Consider the following 20,481-nt stretch of genomic DNA (forward strand, 5'->3'; position numbering starts at 1 on the left):
CGATAGAGAAAACAGTTCAGAAATTGAAAATATAGTTTGGAAAGAAATTTTTAAATATTATAATGTATCTAATATTCATAACATGATTCAATTATTATTTTTTTATGTATAGGTAAAATTTATAAATTAATAATACATATTATGAATGTATATCGTATTCATCTTTTGTACCAATTTCAGCATTAACATAAAACAAAATAGAAATGGACGTAAGTCTTCGTGGTTTCATCAGGCTTTATAAAATGTCTCATAAAGTGATGCGAAACTTTTATTGTTTATATTAATGATAGTCTAAATTTAACTTAAGTTTATGTACGTAAAAAGACGAATTGTGTAATGAAGGACTATATAAGTAATGATGATATAATAATTATGCGCACCAATACATGTGTAAATATGATTTGGTTTCAAAATATTGTTAACTCTATATAAATTGGTTTTCAAACGTACTTAGTTGTATAAATAATGATGTTTTGCGCAACAACCTCCTATAAATCAATTTTTGACTTTAAATTTCTTATAGACGATAAAATACATCGTGGCAATAAGACAGTTTTGTCTAAAGATAGGTAAAGACGGTATGATCACGGTCAGGTTCCAAAAAAGTCGCGTTGGAAGGCGGTAGGGGCCATGAAAAAATTCGTGGGGGTCAGTGGGAGGGCTATAGGGGGTAGGTGGGGGAATGTGGGATGTTTTGAAAAAAAATACTATACAATATTTCCATGTGATTTGGTAGGAATGTGGTAATAGTAGACTTTAACACATTGACAGGGCTGGCAAAATGCAAACAAAAAAAGTCATCCCACCAATTGTTAGTATCCCATCAAGCCATACGTGGTTAAGCCCCCTGGCTTAAATAAAGACTTATACCATACTTCTATACTATTGATATAATATTATGTGGGGGAGGGGCTGTAGGGGCCATGAAAAATTGTGCAGGGAGTCGATGGGAAGGCTGTGGGGGGTCTGTGGGGGGCTGTAGGGGGTTTTGAGAAAAACTACAATATGTCAAAATAAGCAAGAAAATAACGTATTAATTAAATTTAATTGTGTGTTGTTTGTGTTGGGGGGTAGTGTAATCTAATTACCAAATATTTTGGTACAGTTATCATCTGTTATCCAGGATTTAGGAACGTTAAATGTTTCTATGTCCCCTTCTCCAATTCTTAACAACAATTTTGAAAATTCGTTATTACTAGAACGGACATTATTTTGTAATCTTAAAATTTTTAAGAAGTTCCATAAAAATGATGATTTAATAGTTTACGGTGTTTGTTGAACGTGCCGTTCTGCTCCCAATTGTTTCCATGATTTCTTGAGGTTTTGTGCATAAGCACACGATCAGTAAGAGCTAATTTAGGAGTGAGAATAAAAACTCCAAAGTCAGGTGTTAGTTTGAGCAACGTTTCGTTGGTCTTAACGCCAACCTCATCAGGCTCACTTTATTAACAGAAAAAACACAACAAATTTCATAAATTACATTGCAGGGCCAATGTTTACAAATATCTACATTAATGCAAAATTAATTATAAGTAAGTAGTCACGAATAAAATAGTAATATAAATAATTTTAAAATTGAACAATTACTCACGTCTATATCGTTAAGACGATCGTTACAGACTGTTGGGCGCCTCGAACGAATAACGTAAATGTCAAACATGTATTTATTTACGCATATACATATAAACAGTAAATGTACGTTTCTTACGAATGTAGATAACAGCAGTACATCACTACATTGTATTATTTAGAAAGATTACTTATAAAATCTTTATATATGTTATTGAGAAATAAGGTATCTTCTTTCTTATTAATAGTGTGCTTAGTAAAGTGTATGTATAGCATTTCAGATATTAATCTTTTTTGTTTATTAGGTTCACGGTCTAGAATCTTTGTTTGAGAAAAATTAAAATTATGGTTGAATTTTTTTATGTGTGAAGCGACAACAAGTTCATCTTTCTTGGTACTTCTATGTTCATACAGGCGTTTTTTCAATGCTCTCTTTGTTTCACCTACATATGATGCAGAGCAAGAATCACATGCAAAATGATACACAACATTGGTTTGATCGAGCTTATCAATCTTGTCTTTTCCAAGAATGATAACACTGTCCAATTTATTTTGAATAATAGGGTAAATTTGTATATTTAATTTTTTCAAAATTTTTGAACAAAATTTAAAGAATAATGGGTTATATGGAATAAAAATTTTTATTTTATCACGTAGATTGTCATTTAGTAGGTTGTTATTATCATTATTAGTATTTTTTATTTGGTGAAGTCTTTTTTTGATATATTTTTGTATGAAAAGTTCAGTATAATCATTATCACGTAAAATTCTTTTTGCCATGAGAATATTCTTCCTGTGGTATAATTTATCAGACAAAAGAATAGCTCGATCAACCAAACTGTACACTGCATTGACTTTTAAAGATCGGGGGTGGTTAGAATTGAAATTAATTAATCTATTCGATGAAATTGGCTTGACGTACCAATTTGTGATTATTTTTAAGTGAGTAGTTTTAGGACCACAATTTGCGTTAAAAACACAATCTTTGTCAAATAGTGAAATTATTCAAACAATTAAGAATGTAGAATATAGCTTGCGGAAAATCAACGATCTTAATAGTGAATTAAAAAGTAAAATAAGAACAAAAATCACACAAGCCATGAAAATTTATAATAACAAAAAATTAAAACTTGACAACGTTGAACATTCAAATACTTTCAATTTAAAATGTACAAAAGCGTTCCTTAGAGAGAACAAAAATATTATGTTTACTCGTTCTGATAAGGGAAATGTGACTGTTTGCCTTGACAGAAACGTATTTGTGCAGAACATGGAGTTGATGTTGAGTGACAACACTACTTACATAATGATAAATAAGAATCAATTACACTATTTACAATCAGATGTCCACAAAATTTTAATGAAACTGGACGACAACGAATTTTTAAATTTTAAATATCATAACAATCAATTAACGCAAACCAATACAAATTTACCTAGATGTTATGGGTTGCCAAAGATACATAAACCTTCCCTTTCATTTAGACCAATTATTTCATCCATTAATTCTCCTACACACACACTCGCCTCAATTCTCTATAATTCTCTTTCTAAAGTATTTGAAAAACCTTCTTCACATTTGAATAATAGCGTTGAACTTATAAAACAAATTAAAAATCTTAAAATACGGGAAAATCATATTTTTATTTCTTTGGATGTTATTTCTCTATTTACCAATATTTTGTTAGAATCAGTCATAAATAGTTTGGAAAAAAGATACATGCAAATCCACAGATTATTGAAAATTCCTTTTCATGAAATTGTAGAATGCACAAAATTTTTGTTCAATAATGTTTACTTCACCTTTCATAAAAAATTTTATAAACAGATTTTTGGTAGCCCTATGGGCTCTTCTGTCTCTCCACTATTCGCTGACTTAGTTTTAGAAGATCTTAAGACGGAAGCCCTACGCGTGTTAAAAGAAAATCATAATTGCGTTCCCTTCATATATAAAAGATACGTCGACGACACTCTCATATGTGTACATAAAGATCAGGCACAATTATTTTTACAGATTTTTAACAAACAGGACAATCACTTAAAATTCACCTGCGAAGTAGAGAAAAACAATTGTATAAATTTCTTAGACATAACAATTACACATAAAAACTTAAAAATAATCACGAATTGGTACGTCAAGCCAATTTCATCGAATAGATTGATTAATTTCAATTCTAACCACCCCCGATCTTTAAAAGTCAATGAAGTGTACAGTTTGGTTGATCGAGCTATTCTTTTGTCTGATAAATTTTACCACAGGAAGAATATTCTCATGGCAAAAAGAATTTTACATGATAATGATTATACTGAACTTTTCATACAAAAATATATCAAAAAAAGACTTCACCAAATAAAAAATACTAATAATGATAATAACAACCTACTAAATGACAATCTACGTGATAAAATAAAAATTTTTATTCCATATAACCCATTATTCTTTAAATTTTGTTCAAAAATTTTGAAAAAATTAAATATACAAATTTACCCTATTATTCAAAATAAATTGGACAGTGTTATCATTCTTGGAAAAGACAAGATTGATAAGCTCGATCAAACCAATGTTGTGTATCATTTTGCATGTGATTCTTGCTCTGCATCATATGTAGGTGAAACAAAGAGAGCATTGAAAGAACGCCTGTATGAACATAAAAGTACCAAGAAAGATGAACTTGTTGTCGCTTCACACATGAAAAAATTCAACCATGATTTTAATTTTTCTCAAACAAAGATTCTAGACCGTGAACCTAATAAACAAAAAAGATTAATATCTGAAATGCTATACATACACTTTACTAAGCACACTATTAATAAGAAAGAAGATACCTTATTTCTCAATAACATATATAAAGATTTTATAAGTAATCTTTCTAAATAATACAATGTAGTGATGTACTGCTGTTATCTACATTCGTAAGAAACGTACATTTACTGTTTATATGTATATGCGTAAATAAATACATGTTTGACATTTACGTTATTCGTTCGAGGCGCCCAACAGTCTGTAACGATCGTCTTAACGATATAGACGTGAGTAATTGTTCAATTTTAAAATTATTTATATTACTATTTTATTCGTGACTACTTACTTATAATTAATTTTGCATTAATGAAGATATTTGTAAACATTGGCCCTACAATGTAATTTATGAAATTTGTTGTGTTTTTTCTGTTAATAAAGTAAGCCTGATAAGGTTGGCGTTAAGACCAACGAAACGTTGCTCAAACTAACACCTGACTTTGGAGTTTTTATTCTCACTCCTAAATTAGCTCTTACTGATCGTGTGCTTATGCACAAAACCTAAAGAAATCATGATTTAATAGTTTCTTCTATTATTATAGTTCTATTACCGTTTTTTATAACTGGAAGAATTTGTCAAAAATCTTCTCCTAATACTATTAATGTATCACGAAAGCAAAGTTTTGTATTACACAAGTCTCTCAACGTTCTATCAACGATTTCTAGAGATTTTTTTGAAATCACAGAAGCCTCGTCCCATATTATTAAATCAACTTTCCTTAATTTTTTTTTTCAGTTTCAAATTCTAAAAATACACTTTCAATGTTATCTAAGTCTAGAGGTGAACGAAAAGTTCTATGACTGGTCATATCTTTTAGTAGTAATACAGATGCAATTCCTGTCCAAGCCATTGACAAAATATTTTTACCTCTAGGAATAAAGTAATAAACGAGTGTCTTATATAAGTAGGTTTCTCCGGATCCACCAGGACCATCTATGAAATATACTCTTTCATCTTGTTCACAAATAGTTTTAAAAATGTTTCTTTGATCTTCATTTAAATTTGTGTACATTACATCGAACATTTTTTTACTGAAAGATATTTACTCAATATTGCAATTATTTATATAGTTGCTAATGGTTGGTGTCGGTAAACTAAAAGACTCACACGATTTACCTTCCGATACCAAAATTTAATTAATATGAAGAAGAGCACAATTATTATTATCATTATCAAAGTCTTCCGTAAAATATTTTTTATATTCATTCCTTATTTTATCTCCTTGAATGTTTTGTGAAATCAAAAACCGAGCAAAAAGTTGTCTTAACTGGTATGGAAACATAATTGTAATGGCTTCTTTAGAACTGTTGTTGATTTCAGAATTATGTTCTATTAAACCTATTGCAATTACAGTATCCCTGAAAGTTTTATATGTTATTTCATTGTGTTTTTCACGTCTTCAGACGATGTAGCCCCATGTAATTTATTTAAAATAAGTTTAAAAAAAAAGCTTTATGATCTTTTGGAGATACTATGTTTAATCTACTAACAGCAATGTTTTTCAGTGTAACTTTCCTTTTTTTCCAAATTGTAAGTTTATTGTCAAAAATGTGATGTTCTGGAATGTTAACATATTTTAGTGATTTTGCGGAATCATCTACTTAATTTAATTTAAACTAAGCTGTAAGGGATGTTTGATAATTTTTTGTTTTATTTTTGATATTATTTTCTTCAAATATGAGTTTTTGTTTACTTTCAAGATGAACAGCTAGATTCACAACTGTATGACTTCTACCACAAATTAGATATTCTTGAAGTGTCTAAGCTGCTTCCATTGGACTTACATATTTAGCATCTATATAACTACTAATTTTATCTAGTATTTCTTTATTTAATTCGTTTGATTTTTCTATTTTGATGTATGTTTAATATCATTAGCTAACATGAATAGAATATTGGATTTTATTAAAAATTTACGGGTTTTTTTATTTTAGATAATAACTTGAATGTTTCAAGATAACTTGATTTATCAGGCATCACAAATTCTCACTAAAAATTTGACGTGGTGACTCCAAATTTATCGTATTCCAACATATATTATTTTACAATAATTACTTTACTGTGTAACTGAAATAGTTAAGAATAAATAAGAATAAATACACACAAATGGTAAAAATTTATTTCTTATAAAATATTTGGAACTTGGAAAGCTGGCACGCAGGGAGGCGTAAGCCCCATCAGTATATATATATATATATATATATATATATATATAAACATATACATTTATACATATATGTCATCGTAACTTCTGTTCATTGTGGTTAAACTGCTACAAAATTTTTATCAAAAATGTCACAGCTATGTAAATTAGACTCTAAAATGTAGACTCCAGCACTATAAAGTCCTTGTCAATGATGAAATAGTTTGACATCTACACTTTCGCGCTGATTTTCCATCTTCTTACTAAGAATTAAATCATTATATAATTTTAAAAGCATATTTTTAAACTCATTTTAAGCTTTTTTTTATTCTTTGCTATTTACGTTAATATACGGTTTGTGTCATGTACTCTGCCAAATTTTTGAAGCTTGATGAATTTCTGATACTCTTGAATATATGATTTATGGCTTGGTTTAGAGCATGATAATGAAAAACATATTTATGATTAATATCTAACATTGTCATCAACTGATTGTGCTTTTATTCTGTAGCTGAAATGTGCTCAAAGCAGAATGGTGGATCCTTACAAAAATCGTGGAGATCTATAGAACATTCTGTAGTAACTTCCAAAATATTACCATAGACACTATCATGCTAAGTTAATTAAAGGCATATGATAGTTGTTTAAAACGTTCAATCAACCTGAATCCACTTGCCAACCATACCAATTATTTTCCTCACAGTGAATAATATATTTTCAAGCATAATCTTTTTTCATAATCATTCTTGTACTGATTATTTGCCTCTAACAATCCGTTACAACATTCTCTACCTTCTTCTAAAATTGACTTCTACCTACTGTTAAACCTTTTTTAACGAACGTAAGGATATTAACGTTTGTAATTGATTGGAGAAAATACCGTCAAAGTAAAAAAATTATATATGAAAAATTGTAAAGTAAGTTATAGGTGAATTCTAATGATTTTGTTGTAAAAAATAAGTTGTATGTGTACGTATTAAAACTTACGTTTTTTTTTTTAACATAGCATCCCACGTAAGGCCTGGTGTAGTATATAAATAAGCAGCATCTAATTATTATACTTTGAGACAATTATCTCTAAAGTCTTCGAAAACTTTACATAACAGAAGCACACCAGCTTTAAGGTATGAATCAGAACACCATCCAAGAATTGCAGTATTAAAAGAAATCCATGTAGTTTATGCACGAATGCAGTACTTCTTATTCACTTGTGTATCTTATAATTTACCGTCAAAGTGATCTTTCGGCGAAAGTATTGTTTCTCGAAGTTTCTTCAGTGATGCAACATAATCGTATGAAAATTGTGTCTTGTTGCAGAGTGACTAGATCTATTAGCGCAAAATTAATTGCGTCTTAACTTTCTTGAGCGTTTGGAAGATACGAAACAAGAAGTCAAATGCAGCTTTTGGAGTGTGCCTGACATCATTCTATTAGCAATGCCTGGTAAGTGAAAAAAAAATAAGAAAAAACATTTGAGAAAAACTACAACATGTCAAAATAAGCAAGTAAATAACGGATTTTTACCTTATTTTGTGGGGGGTTGGTGGGGGTGGTAGAAGACAAATGGGTCGCGGCGGGGGGCGGTGGGGGGTTTGTGTGTCAAATCTCTCTAAATTCTAAAAATACACTTTCAATATTATCTAAGTCTAGAGGTAAATGAAAAGTTCTCCGACTGGTCATACCTTTTGGTAGTAATACAGATGCAATTTCTCTCCAAGCCATTGACAAAATATTTTTACCTCTAGAAATACAGTAATAAATAAGTGTCTTATATAAGTAGGTTTTTTTCGATCCACCAAGACCATCTATAAAATATACTTTTTCATCTTGTTCACAAATAGTTTTAAAAATTTTTCTTTGATCTTCATTTAAATTTGTGTACATTACATCGAACATTTTTTTACTGAAAGATATTTACTCAATATTGCAATTATTTATATAGTTGCTAATGGTTGGTGTTGGTAAACTAAAAGACTCACATGATCGACCTCCCGATACAAAAATTCAATTAAAATGTAGAAGAGCACAATTATTATTAACATTATTGAAGTCTTCCGTGAAATATTTTTTATATTTATTCCATATTTTATCTCCTTGAATTTTTTCTAAAATTAAAAACCAAGCAAAAAATTGTCTTAACTGGTATGGAAACATAATTGTCATGGCTTTTTTAAAATATTGTCAATTTCAGAATTATGTTCTATTAAATCCATTGCAATTGCAGTATCCCTGAAATTTTTATATGTTATTCCATTATGTTTTTTAACGTCTTCAAACGATGTAGCCCCATGTTATTTATTTAAAATGAGTTTAAAAAAAAAGCGTTTATGATCTTTTGGAGATACTATATTTAATCTACCTATAGCAATATTTTTCAGTGTAACTTTCCTTTTTTTCTAAATTTTAAGTTTATTGTCAAAAATGTAATGTTCTAGAATGTTATCATATTTTAGCGATTTTGCAAAATCATCTTCTTTATTAAATTCAAACCCAGCTGTAAGGGGTGTTTAATAATTTTTTATTACATTTTTGATATTATTTTCTCCAAATATGAGTTTTTGTTTATTTTCAATATGAACAGCCTGATTTACAACTGTATTACTTCTACCACAAATTGGATATTCTTGAAGTCTTCAAGCTGCTTCCATTGGACTTACACATCTAGCATCTACATAACTGCTAATTATACTTTGTATTGATGCACAATATTCGGAAGTTGGGGGGTTGGCGCGCAGTGCACGCAGGGGGGTGGGAGTCCCACATATATATATATGATTTAATGGGCTCAGTGTATTAGGCTTATAAAGAATGCTTGTATATCGCTGTTATTACGATCACACGCTCTCTAAATTGTATAATAATTGCGAACTTTTATACACTGACACAAATAGTTTGATATATGTAATAACAAACTACGAAATTCATGAAAAAGTAAAAACCTATATACAAGAATTTAGGGAAATCAGACTTATATCGTATAAGCCAAAATAAATTTTGACGACTACGTCGTGTGTTTACATGACCTTAACAAAAGTATTACACAAGAGAAAATAAGTATCAGATTCCGTGATGATAAGATTCATACCAAGAAACAAAATAAAATAGTTCTCAGCTTATACAATGACACAAGAGAAATTTTTTCTACTTTTACCGATATTTTACCGAGGGAACATTATAAGATAACATAGGAAAAATAAAAAATTAGTAATGGAGAAGGAAAAAAAGTTAGAAAAAGTTTGCAACAAATACATAGTTAAAAAAGGAGTAATATAAACCAATTAGTTCCAGAAAATTTATCTGAAGTTAGGAGGGAAAACATGCAACAACACGTTGCATCTCCACAAAGTTGAAACCAAAATAATAAGGTAGCTCCTTATTAAAGAGGGGCAGTTGGGTTGTCTTACACATTATTACCTAGGTAGCTATTCAAATAAGCAAACGGTCAAGGAGAATATAGGACTGAATGAGAAGAAAATAAAAATATCTAAAAAATAGTAAGTAAAGAAGACATGTATAAAAGTGCATTAAAAATTTTCAAAGTGATTGGGTGCTCTTCTTATGAGGAGCTGAAGACTGATTTTTAGCTTACTATACAATACCACCTTCTCGTAAATCCGTGACATTCGAATAAATTTTATTTGTGTGTCTAGGGTTACCAGCTGATCTCTCAGCAATTAACAATCAAAGACGATTAACTATCTCATTGGGATTATCTAAACGCACATAGTCTGTCTGCATATTTTAACGTGCCATTTTCAATTGTGGTAATGCACCACCTTGTTTTTTTGCGATAATTGTATCAAACGTTAGTCCAATTACTTTATTAAATTTTATACTGCTTTGATTTCGTACACTTGCAGTTTTATTGAATTTTTTTCTATGAACGCTAGAAGTTTCCAAAAGAAGATGATAATTTATTTAATTATCATTCGTGACAAGATTTTTGTCAAAATATTTTTAAGTGACAATTTCATTAATTCAATGGTTAAAAGACATTTTTTTCTTTTATTTTAATTTAATTGTTATCAAAACTTATTTTCGAAGTAATAAGCATGTAAGCTCGGTCCTCTTTTCGTACACAATTAATTTGATCTAATTGGTTTGATTTTTTTTCATCCAATATTTTAAGATACAAATTGACTTTAAAAGGTAAATCACGTTCGGTGACAATATGCTCAACTATTGTGGGGTAGCCTTCTGAAGTACTAACCGAAAAAACATTAACGTCATAAGTGCTATGACTTATAGGTGTTTGAAATGTTTAAGTTTAAAAAGTATACTTAGATAAATTGGTAGTACCATCTCTAGAAGTATCAGCATCACTATCATTAATAATGGATGACTGTAACAGTGGAGATTTATGAACATGTTACTTTCTTGTCTCCATGCGTTTATCTAACTTTTTTTGACCAACTAAGGGTATAGACTCACCAGAAATAATATTTTTCTTACCTTTTTAAATAATTTTTTTAGGAGGATTGGTGATTGGTTTGAATATTTGACTGATGGCTTTGTTGAAATTTGATCTTTCATTTCTTAATCTATGCTTACGCCTTATAGCTTCTCTAGACTTTTTATTCTGTTGAAAAACTTCTTTTTCCTGACGAAATTCAAACATGTTGCCTGTTTGCTAAATGTGTAAGGACTAAAATAATTTTAAAGTGTGTCAACATTTTATGCGTAAGTTTTTGAATTCTTCAAAAGACATTTCTGTTTTAACATGATCATAATGAATATGTTTTTAATTCATATCATCCTGTCTGAATATTGCCAGCAGATATACGTAATCTCGACCTGAATGTTTAGAAACTTGTTTATAAGATTGACATAGATTAAAACAATTAACATTTCTGTGTCTTCTTATACAAAAAACGCTTTAACATTGTCTTGATTTTCACACGCTATATGTTAAAAAATCATAATAGAATTTGCAAGTGCTTTATCTGGCACCATAAGAACTGCATGGTCACTAAATTAAAAAAGTTTAATTCCTTTTATAAGTTTTTACAGCTCCTTCAAAAACTTGTATTTTAGTTTATTTCATGATTTTAAGTTAATATACACATTTTTAAATCTTAACCCATAAGAACGAGTTATTAAAATAAGTAAGCTGCTTGTCTTTTCGCAGTTGGAAGAACCTAAAAGACCACCCTAAGAGTGTCAGGAAGTGAATCTCCATACCGTAGTATTTTATTCGCTTGTTCTACAAGTGTGTTAAAATTTTTAACGGGAAGTCTTATTTTTTGCTCAGTAAAACTTATGTTGGCCACGCAATGACTAACGTACAACTGATTGTTTAACTTAAAAAATGATTGTTCTTATAATTTTAAGATTGTTTACAATCGAGCTATTGAACAGTAATTATCATTTACCAAAATAAAAGTTGTGGAGTGATTAATAGACTAATCATTAGTTTACCTATAAAACTACGGACACCAGATTAACGATACTGCGGCCCGGGAACCAAGTTGTCTAAAAGACTTTTTTGCGGTGACCTTGGCATCAATAATCTGGATGTGGCTTGTAAGCAACATAGATTATTTTTAGAACCTTGAAGACATTAAGGCTAGAAACGTAGCAGACAAAATTCTTGCAGAAAGTGCTTGGTGATGCTTTAAAGCAAAAGATTCAAGTATTGGTAAGAAGACTGCAGGTTTTGCTGTTACTGGTGTAATGAAAGCAAAATTAAATCTTGGAATGGGCTAATCTAAGAAAAAGACGAAAAAGTTGTGAAAAAAAAAGTTGAAAAATTACTTTGAGGAAATTTATTCAAAGTGCTAAAAAGGGTATAGTTTAAAGGAAATGGGCTCTCAAAATTGTAAATTTGTCTTCGAAGGAGGTTCGAAAAGGTATAAAAAAAGCTGGTGGTCAGAAAAATGTTTTAACACCTCGTATTTTACCTATACTTAAAAAAATTAGTGGCTTTCTACCCTATGTTATCCCTGGATTTGTAGGTTAAAGTGCTACACGTGCTATTGCTAATGGAGCAAGCGATATATATAAGGCAATTAATAAAGACAAATAGCTTAAAAGCAGCTCAAAGAAAATGTGGGGCATAATGAAATAATGGAAGGTATTTTAATGAGTAAAGATCTTTTTTTAAAACCTTTTAAAAAAAGATTAGGTTTTCACTTCAAACCAGGACACTTAAAAAAAAAAATTTAAAGTTAAACTACCTAATCGATTGCTAAAAAATTCAGATATTATAAATTACGCACAAATTTTTAAAATCCCACATTTTCGAGGGGTGTACATAAAGAATGGTATGCCATCCAGTGTTTGACTTAAAAATTCATCAGCTGTGGTCAATCGAGATAGTAAAGACGGTCCCGGAACTTACTAGGTTATCTACAGAAAACGTGGGAATAATGTTACATATTTTGATAGTTTTGGTGATCTTAAGCACCCATTGATTTGAATTTTCCATCTTAAAGTTGATTATGTGAGGTACAATTACGAAAGACATTAAAAGTTTAATACTAATATTTGTGGTTACCTATGGCTTGGATTTTTATCTAAGTACCTTAACCGCAAACCTATATAAGCTATATAAATTTACGTCCAGTTATCATTTTTTTGGCAACCATCATGAGAGAAACATTTACTTTGTGTTAAACTGGCTTATTTCCTATTTTCGAAGCACAATATTTTCCTCCAATTGAACTTTTACCGCATAAAAATTGTGTTCTTAGATTAGTAGAACTACTTACGTTTAATTCTATACCTAACATTCACGAGGGTGAGAATAAGTTTTACGTAGGTGGTGAGATTATTACTCTATCAACAGGAAGTTATGAACTCAAACACATAAAAACTTAGCTTATCAATAAACTACTATCGAAAAATATCTCAATAAGTTTGAGGCCAAACAATAACACCCTTCGCAGCTTAATCAAAAGCAGTCATCCGATTGATTTTCAACCACGTGACTCATTAGGGTAAGTATTAGGCTTCAAAAAACGTATGCTTAGATCAGACATAACTCATGAGTTGAATCAGCTCTTAGTGATACTTTAAATAGTTGCACTTAAAGTTGAATGCAACATAAAAATTAGAGCATATATAAATCAACATAAAATTCATACGATTTTTAAACTTTTTCTTGCAGTTATACCAAGCTATTGAATCATTGATGTTCCATCACAGATAATTCACTTACATGTTGCAGTGAAGACCATAGATTAGTTTTAAGTGCGTATTGCTGATCAGGATAGAAATTTGCTTAATTTTGAGAGACAAATTATAACAATAAGACCTTACACAACACAATCGACTTAAATATGCTTATTATTTATTGTATGCACAAAATTGGTAGAGGGTATGTGTATATATAGTATATGATCAAGTAAACACAGAATAAAACAATCAGCCATCAACGAATAAGCAAAGCGTTAACACACCAAAATGCCAAGTTCCTAAAAAGCCTAGGTTTTGATATAATCGTCGGCTAAAATTTATCGGCACTGCTCTAAAGATAAAAGAAATTCTTAACATTTAGTCAAGTGTCGTATTGGACGAGTCAATTGCACACTATGGAATTCATACTTACTAACCGTACATTTCATCGGAATTTAATAATAATAATAATGAAATTCGTATTTTGATTCAACATCAGGATTTGTGTCTGTTACCTTCGCTCAGTGCTTTACATATTTGGGGAAGGCTCACATTGACCAATGATGCTGTAGTTACATGAATTGTATTAGCTAATAATGCTTATTGTCATTTGTTTAAAAAAATATGCTGTGAACTTAACGGTGTTGGGATAGATAAGTGCAAAAATGCTGGCATGACAATATTGATAAAGGGTTGGGTGTCACACTATCCCACTCAAAGTTCAATGCTAGAAAATGCGGGGTGGTAAAATATTGCAGAGACGAGCAAACTAATAAATGATGCAGGTTATTTCGAAGTTTTCACACCTGTGAACAGAATATTCGGCTTTGCTAAGACTATCGTAAAGTTGTTGTGAACACAAAGCATGAATTGATTCTCACAAGATCCAGAAATGACTTTAATTCGGTTATACAAGCAGCTGCTGATAATGCTTACAAGAATTTTCAAGTTTTATTAATCCGTATAGAGTGGCTCATACCTTATGTCCATGCGTCAGACAGGCGAAAAATTTACCTGCTTGATGTTATTGAAAAAGACTGGCCTGTTTAAATGAGTTTTCGTAATAGGGAGACATAAACAGTACCAATATCCCATAAGCAGAGATAGCAGGGTGTCTTGGTGAGTCCCGATTATGGTCCCAAAATCATGGATAAGATTTTGAGACCATCACATACAAGATAGTTGTGATCTAAATAATGGATTTTTTCCAAAAGTAATTTTAAATTCATCTATTCCTATTTCAACTGGGTTGAGTGAGTAATCGGCACCGATGTGAATATAGTTTTACAATTGAGCAGCACTACTTTTCAGCTTCAGGTTGACGAGTCGAAAAAGAGCCTCCAATCTAAGCTTATAAGCTTAGATATAAGCTTCACAGAAGTCCGCAACGTGCTCTGAAGGAATCTTACAGATGTTTTAAATATTTTATATAACTTTAAGATTTTTAACAACCTCTTAGCCATCACCGTAGCTTCTCTTTTTCCCCATGTTGATCGATGTTTTACCAGAAAAATTGTATTGATTTCAAAACGCTTAATAAGTTTACGAGTGTCTTTGTAGATAAAATCACTAACACTTGAATTTAATACTCTATTCACACTAATATCATTCGCGAAAAATCGCATTTCATACGTGAAAAATGAAAAATACGATTTTAGAGTTTGAAATCACTGTTAGCTTTAATGTGAAAGACCATAACTGGTTTATACATTTTTTAACAGCACAGTAAGACATTCTTTTATAAATATTTTGTAATTGTACAAATACTTTTAAGAGTTAAAGTTTGGATTTAAAGTATGAGGAGCAAGTGGAGCGAAAAACCAGGATTTCATGAATACTCTCATTGTGAAAAAGTCAATGTCTTTTTATTATAATTCAGTATTGTTTTAGTCAATTAAATATTGTGTACAAAAATATACATTTTCAAACACTATATTCATTTTTTTATAAATCTGTCATTGGGAATAGATCGACGTAAATAAAAAGTAGTACCGTTAGGTAGTTACCATTCTAAAAAATAACTGTTGGATCCAGAAACTCTTTGACATCACTTTTATTTTTATACTTACTCTAATTCTCCAAGCAAAAGCATAAAACTTGTTTTTTGACGTTTTTGTAGAAATTCATTTACATAACTATGGCTAACGCCTCGTTCGCAATTTTTAAAGTAATACTTCTATGAGCGCGTTCTGCACTACAGAGTAAATCAACGATTTCAGGTTTTACTACTTATTAATTGATTTGACTTGAGTATAAATGACAGTGATAAATAAATGATTAAACCAATAAACTTTTTTTTTAGTTGAACATTTTTTTCAAAAACTTAATAATTAGTATATCTTAACACATCAGCTTTCATATGCATCAATAAATATTTATTTATACTACTATGATACTTTTTAAATAAATAAATAATCATTTACATTTACACATTTTTTTCACCTTTTTGAAAAATTTTCGTATTTAAAAAAAAAATTTTTGTACTGTATACATACGATAACTAACTTTAATTGTGTCTTCTTCGTTTACAATTTTTTCTTTGAGATTGAGGTACTTTTTTGACTTAAAGACGTTTATTGTATAGTTAATAAAAAACAGTTCAGCTCCAAGTTCAGAGAGGTTTTTTTTTTTTTTTTTTTTTTTTTGTGGAGGGAGGGGAAATGCATTGAGGCACACCGCAGGGACAGCGGTAGTGTGGGACTTGGTGGATTTTTTTTATTAGACCACCCATACCCACTAAAACCCCCCCCATGCCGCGTGGCTTTTGATCCACCCCGGAACCGCGTTAGCATTACTTCGGGGTGGAGCCACCAGGGAGACCATCGCGTCTCACAGCATTAACGAGCTAACTCGCCACCATTTGCTAGAGGTGCTGATGCTCTCGAGTCCTGAAAAGGACTCGGGGTCCCTGAGGACCAGCACCTTGTCTAGCGCTTCATAGTAGGCCGCCTACTCAGCCAGCACCACTATTAGCTTAATGCTTTCCCTTGCTGATAGGTAAGAAGTACCCAGTGCAGCGTGGGTCCACATAAGCCTGTCTTTCAACTTAAGGCCTTTCTGCCTTATTTTGATCCTGCTTGGGCCTTATCCCTGGCCTCTTTCAGGGCTCTTCTGAATAAAGGGCAGCTTCCGCTGCCTGCTTCGTGCTTGTTGTCCGTTGTTGGGCACAGGAAGCACCGTGCTGGGCCTGTACACTCTTTCTTCCGGTGGTTTGAGCTTCCACACCGAAAGCACAGCTTGGATCTGTTTTCGTTCTCACAGTTGCCCGAGACGTGTCCATATCCCAGGCATTTGTAACATCTTATTACTTCAATTCTTCTTCGTATTCGGCAGCTTACGAAGCCAACTCGTAACCTGCCTTCCTCTTCTACTTGTCTGGCAGTTGTTTCGTCCACCTTGATTAAAGCCAGCCTCTGTCCTCTGGCATTTGGCTTTAAGAGAGTAACTTCTGGCTCCTGGCTCTTAAGTCCAAAAGTCTTAGCGAAAGCCTTTTTGACCTCGTCTTCCTCAACAATGGCATCCAGGTCTCGGACCTCTAAAGTCACTTTTCTGCTGCTTATTTTGACAGTACCTTGTCCGGCTACCGACTTTTCAATTTGCTGTGAGAATGCAGTAGCATTCTCTACACCTTTGGCTTTAATAAGTATGTCTCCTTTTTTTGTAGTGACAACACTTTGGACTGCCACTTTAGCCTTATCGGGGTCAAAGTTCGCCTTCATAGTCTTCAGCACCGTTGCAAAGGTCTGCCCTTCAGCCATCTTTACTACTACTGTTGTTGTGGGGTCCACTTTTTTCTTCTGGCTTGTTTTGTCATTCAGGGGAATTTCCTCTTGTTTGCCACTACCTGTCTTCTTTTTCTTTAAAGACATAGTATGCTGGCGTTTTTCAGGGCTGTCCGATGGGCTCCTGTTTCTCTTACTTCGTTCTATTTCCTTTAAGGCAGTGTTCAGGGTTCGTTTCTGTACATGCCGACGGAAATTATCTCGCCTTTTTTCCCTCCACTGCAGGGATTCAAATGACGACTTCCAAGCGTTCATGTACAAATCTTCTTCAGTAAGACAGCGTTCTCTTAGCACCTCTGCCTCTTGAAGATGCTTAAGCGCCGCTTTGAGCCCATTTTTAACAGCGTTCGCTGTGTTGCCGTACTTATCATTAATCAGTTTTAGCGTCTCTGTAATGTCATTCGTTGCTGATTGGACTTTATCAGCAACTTGCTGTCGCTTTTTTCCGAGCCTAGTGGCACTTTCTTCTAAAGAGGCAAGCTCTTACTGGGTCTGGTTGCTAAATACCGACACCTTGCTAACCTCGGTGTCGTTAGTGCCTATACTCGACAGGCTTCCTCGTCGTCCTTTGTCTGAAAAGAAAGGCCATGGAACATTTAGCAGTCCCTGTTGGCCATGAGACACGTCTTTGTGGCCCCCCCCAGAATCCGTGGGGCCTGCGTCAGTCACCCGGGCTTTCACCGGATCGGAACTGACGGCGGATTCCCTCAGAGAGGTTACCGCCTGGGGTACCTGTTTTACATCGACGTTTTTCATTTTGGCATCTTTTTAGTTTCGTACTGACCCGCGAAGGCCAGCACTACCCTTTTTTTCCTAAAAATAAGCATTTGGAAAGGGTTAAAACCAGGGCAGCAGCCCTCTCTGTTACCAGAGAGAGATGCTACTTGCTCGGGCCGGCCGGGAGTCGCCACTCTCCCTCAGTCCCACCCGCGGAGACTGCCCTGGCGTTGAGTAACCAGTGTAAGAAGGGTGTTCGTGTGTAATGTATGTATTTGTTGGTACACAACGATCATCCCAGCGAGACGAGCGGCAGGCGTACAGTCCCAAGACCACGCAGACAACCCAACAAAATGGGCTGGCGTAAGGCACTAAGGTGCCGCCATATAGCCTCCTCAGTGGTAGTAAGCCTAGATTAGTCGGCCCACCACGTCTTTTTTGTTCATGAGGCGTACAGCCATATCAGATGTGGTTACCCAGACTTACCCGGGCCTCATCATCCGGCTTCACCCGTGGCCGGGCCCCCAACGCAAGTCCGGAAAAGGACCCGCCACACGCAACCCAGAACAATCCGTAAGTGTCCCTGTGTTTGTTTAGTAAGAGTGTGTGATGCATGTATCTGAGAAGAATGTTTTAACCGCCGCTTACTTCTATACACGACGGGTGCTAGTTTTTGTTGGCCCGCATCAAGCAATGGAGTGCCACTCACGGAAGCAGCAAAAAGCGAAGAACAAGGAGCACAAGCAGAGCCGGCCCATACATCCACACCGATGGAGGCATGGGGCACTAGTCCCCCGTCCACACCGCCGCAGATACACACGCTAGCGCCACACACGCCCCCCGATCCACGCCCCCGACCACCACCATAGAGAGCCACCTCAGCTGCCCATCGTCACCTCTTATTTCAAGAGGATGCCCCTATCCGCCACCCGGGGAAGCGCCCGGTATGGAGAAACTAGCGAAAACCCCACCCGGGAAGTTCAGAGAGGTGGGAGGATTGCAAATATTGGCAGCAACACTGGAAATTATTTTTCTCATATAAATGTACTTACATACACGCTTTTACGCATACTTGACCCTTTTTTTGTGTTATTGGAAAACCAAAATGAAAATAAGAGATCTATTTGGAAATGAACTAGGTTTACCTACAAATAATCGTTCATACAAATCAAAATTGACATATTCATACACGTCTTACAAATGCGATTGTAAGTGATTTTTCCATAATGTTACATGTTAAATTGCAGTTTTTGAAAATTGAACATGTAAAAAAAAGTACAGTTAAACAATATACAACTTTTTGGGTGTTTCTTATGTTACGCAGTGTATACTTTTTATGTTTGAATGATATCTGTCAAAAAAACCTATGTGTGATGATCATCCTGAACGGAAATCCACTAGTACTATGTTCTTGCTAAAAGCGGTGCTACAGGATGATTACAATCACATTTTAGGTATTAAGTATGGAGAAGGAATAAGTGTGTGACCGTGACGGTGGAGATGTTATGAGCGTAGGTGGTAGGAAATTGTTTTTAAATCGTCGGAAGAATCGCTGAAATTGCATAGCCTTCAACTGGTCATATATTATTTATATTGTATTTTACTATGGTATTTTATTTATAATTTTTTAGATATTAAATATTGAAATCTTTACTAAAACCACACCCAACTAATATAGGTATTCTCATTCCAACGCTAATCACACCACCTTTCTACACAATGTCGTTCAACGAAAGATATATTAACATTTATAATTATATTATGTGTCATAATTTTATAGAAATATGACTTCATACTTGGGTACCCAAGCACCCACTGTTCACTGATTTTTCTAATAGATTTCCAAAAATCCCTAAAATTTTTCAATAATCGTACCTATGGTCCACTAGTATTATTAAATTTTGTATGAACAGTATGTCTTAGAATAAGCTCTTTTTTATGATGGCTGTAGATGAATTGAAATAAATCTTTACCGAATGAAATTTCTGAGTCAAGACTACCATTAGTTCGGCCAGTATTACGAGCAGTTAAGCTGCATCAGAGACCTTAAATTTTTTCTATTAAAGCCCAGCTATTTAGTGCTTAAGCTTAATTCACTCCACTGCTAAAGAAAATCTTTAGAACACCGAACAGTTGCTTTAATCTATAACTTATGATTGTAATAGCTAGGTTATGTTTAGTTTTCCTTTTTGAAGATCCTGGAAGTGGTTTTCCATCCCAGTGAATCGTACTCGATAAACAAAAAGTAATGGAGCAAGTTTTTTTAACAGTGTTACAGGGTTCTTTGCGAAAGTGTTGTCGAGCCTCGTAAATTAATGTTTTTTTCAATACTCAATTTCCTGTATCATTGCGA

This window comes from Copidosoma floridanum, unplaced genomic scaffold, assembly GCF_036245765.1.
Source record: "Copidosoma floridanum isolate Cflo_tuat_1 unplaced genomic scaffold, Cflo_Japanese_pri ptg000016l, whole genome shotgun sequence".
Classification (NCBI taxonomy): domain Eukaryota; kingdom Metazoa; phylum Arthropoda; class Insecta; order Hymenoptera; family Encyrtidae; genus Copidosoma; species Copidosoma floridanum.